The 3,618-nt window shown below is 36.5% G+C and overlaps 1 pseudogene; it reads right to left on the bottom strand.

Annotated features, from left to right (window-relative positions):
• Window positions 1-397: 397 nt before the first annotated feature.
• On the bottom strand, window positions 398-496 carry LOC132267934 (small nucleolar RNA R71; annotated as a pseudogene).
• Between the last annotated feature and the right edge of the window lie 3,122 nt (window positions 497-3,618).

Below are 3,618 nucleotides of genomic sequence, written 5' to 3'. Positions count from 1 at the left end.
TTCATGTTGCACCTCAAGTAGCTAATCCACCTCTTGTTTTAAGAGACCATTATGTGCCTAATGAGTATAATGCACCTACATGCATCCAATTGCCTCCATTTAGAGCACATCATTATGAAATTAAGTCACAAACCATTCAAATGCTTCATAACTATCATGGACTTTCAAGTGAAGAACCCTACAAGCATTTAGATGAGTTTCTTGAAGTATGTTCCACCATAAAATATACGGACATGCCGGAAGAGGTTTTAAGACTCAAACTTTTTCCATTCACCTTAAAAGACAAGCCAAAGTATTGGTTTAACAATCTTAGGCCTTTTTCAATCACTTCTTGGGCAGAAATGCAACAAGAGTTCTTGAAGAAGTACTATCCGGTTTCTAAGACCAATGCCATGAGGACCTCAATTCGAGAATTTTCACATGGGGATGGAGAAACGTTTCATGAGGCATGGGAACGCTTCAATGAGTTGCTTAGAAAGTGTCCACATCATGACATGCTCAAATGGAAATTAGTTCAATACTTTTTTGAGAGCTTATCGGACAACTATAAGGGTATGGTTGATGCTTCCATGGGTGGCTTATACATTGATAGGCATGAGGATGACGTGTGGCGTCTCTATGAAAGCATGAGTAAAAATTCTTTGCATAGAACACTATCATCCAAGAATGGTAGAAATTCACAAGGTAGGAAGAGTGTTGGCTTACATCAAGTCGAACATTCAAATGAAATAGCCGCCAAAATGAAGTCTTTGTCTCAAAGGTTTGATCAATTTTTTATTAACCAAAACTCGGCAAACCAAGTATCTTTCTTCCCTAACCATTCTCATCGTGCATCAAATAAAACATGTATGACTTGTTCTAGTGTTCTTCATTCTACTTCTCATTGTCCTTATGGACAAGTGCAAAGTGAACCTAATGAATAAGTCAATGCGGCTTTTATGAACCAAGGGAACAATCCTTATGGTACTCATTATAATCCAAGTTGGAGGAATCATCCGAATTTCTCTTGGAAAAACCAATGAGAGGGCTCAAACCCTTCCTAAGGCGGTTTTCAAGGGAAGTACATACCACCTCCACTTCAAAACCAAGGATCCCAAGGTTATAGACCCTATCAATCACAAGGGAATCAATTTGCTAATTCTCATTTTCCCAACCAATCCTATTCCCAAGGTAATATTAGAAGTCCTGCCTTTGAAGAGAAAGTTTTGAATGCTTTGGGCACTTTAGAGGCTAACACTCAATTGCTTCATTCTCACTCTCAATCTATTGCAAAGCTAGAAACCCAAGTAGGGCAAATAGCAAGCACTCTCAATGCAAGAGAGAAGGGAAAGATGCCTATAAATGCCCCACCTAAGCAACAATGTGTTGTGGAAGCCCATTTCTCATCGGAAGGCCATGCCATTGAACATGTTAATGTGGTGACTACCTTGCGGAGTGGTACGATTGTGAACAATCAAGTTAGAATGTCTAATGAAGAGAGTGAACCTGTGCAACCTCAAGTTGTCACCCGTCCCGTTTCACATCCCATTCCTCCTTCATTGCATATATATGACCTTGTAAATGAGAAAGTCTTAAAAGATGTGTTTGAAAAAGAAGTTTTGAAAAAAGATCTTGAAAATGTTTTATTGAAAAATGATTTGAAAACTTCTTGTGTTGAAGACAGTTTAAAAGAAAATTTTGAAAAAGTGTTTGAACCAAAGGTTCCATTTTCGGATGCCTTTAAAATGATCCATTTCAAAAGACAAGCAAAAGGCAAAAACCAATGAAATCATGGAAATGTTTAGGCAAGTGAAAGTTAATCTTCCACTATTGGATGCAATCAAGCAAATTCCAGCTTATGCCAAATTCTTGAAAGACTTGTGCACCCAAAAGCGAAAGAACAAGAGCCAAACTCCAAGAAAAGTGGTTTTGACCGAGCAAGTAAGCTCAATTTTGCAACATAACACTCTTCCAAAGTTTAAGGACCCCGGTTCACCCACTACATCATGCATTATAGGTGATCATATCTTTAATCGGGCGCTTTTTGACTTAGGAGTAAGTGTTAATCTTCTTCCTTACTCGGTTTATGTCAAATTGGGCTTAGGTGAATTGAAACCAACGTTGGTAGTTTTACAACTTGCCGACTGATCCATTAAGAAGTCTAGGGGTATAATTGAGGATGTTTTGATAAGGATTGACAAATTCTTCTTCCTGGTTGATTTCGTTGTCATAGACACGGAACCGGTTCCCAATCCTAAGAGCCAAATTCCCGTTATCCTTGGACGTCCTTTCTTGGCAACCGCTAATGCCAAATATCAATTGTAGGACGGGGATAATGAAGATTTCATTTGGCCACATGAAGGTGAAGTTGAATATCTTTAATCCCACACCCAATTCATTTGATAATTATGAAGGAGAAGTCAATGTTGTAGATGAATGTCATGATCTTCAATGCCAAGGAAATGAGCTTTTATGTAAAACCAAAACTTCCAAAGAATCATCTTCAACCTTGCATTCTAAAAGTCTTGTTTCAAACTCTTGCTTTGAAAGGGTATGGAAGCCCAAAGGTTGTAATTGCATAGACAAGGGACCAAAGACTTCCTTTGAGCTTAATCCAACAAGTTCTTCAAAGAACCATTTGTTGGGTGGAGTTCAAAGCAACAATCACCCCAACAAGGAGGGGATGCATTATAAGGTCTTTGATCTGGGCTAAAAGAGCCCAATGTCTTGCTAGAGACGTTAAAGACTAGCAAAAGCATTCGTAGGGTGTCAAAACCCTATTCCTCCCCCATTTCTATCTTTCGTTTAATTTCTTGCGAAGTTTAGATACTTGTTTTTGGTTCATATGCATTTCAAGGAACTTTGGTGAGAATTGCATAAGCTTTCATGTCATTATTGAGCATTCTGCAAAGTTCGATCGATCTCAAACTTGAGTTCGATCGATCGAACTCTTTTCTGCATCCAACACTTAAAAAAAATTTTGACCTGCAGAAACCTGCATCTAAATCACCTCTCTGTCCCATCGTTCGAACCAACTCCAAGATCGATCAAGAGACCTTCGATTGATCCAACTTCCAAGTTCGATCGATCTCATGATTCAACACTTAGAAAAATTTTGAGCCTGCATCAACCTGCATATTTCAGCTTTCTGTCTGATCATTCGTAACATTCCAAGATCGATCTAAAAGTTCTTCGATCGATCCAACTTCCCAGTTCGATCGATCTCATGTTCCAACACTTAGCCAAATTTTTGAACCAAAAACCTGCATATTTTTGCTCTCTGTCTGATCGATCGAACTTTTATTTCGATCAATTTCAATCTTCATTTCATTATTTTAACTTTAATTTGACTTTTCAACTTTTCAAAAATCCAAAAATATTTTCATTTTTATTTTATTCTATTTTCACTCTAATTTTATTTTGTTTTAATTTTCAACAAGTTTTCAAAAATTCAAAAATATTTTAATTTATTTAGTTTTTAATTAATTAAATTAAAAAAAAAAATTTCAAATCAGATCAAAAATATTTTGTTTTACTTTATTTTCCAATTTTTAATTTTATTTTTGCAAATTTAAAAAAAAAAAAAAACCAAAAATCCAAAAATACTTTGAAAGGAGTTCATCAAAGTTCGATCGATCA

The sequence above is a fragment of the Cornus florida genome, unplaced genomic scaffold (genome assembly GCF_030987335.1).
Source record: "Cornus florida cultivar Cherokee Brave unplaced genomic scaffold, ASM3098733v1 CherokeeBrave_3.0.0_Hap2_Chr07, whole genome shotgun sequence".
In the NCBI taxonomy this organism is placed as follows: Eukaryota; Viridiplantae; Streptophyta; class Magnoliopsida; order Cornales; family Cornaceae; genus Cornus; species Cornus florida.
The sequence above is the reverse complement of the archived record's forward strand: the minus strand, read 5'-3'. Positions and strand labels throughout refer to the sequence as shown.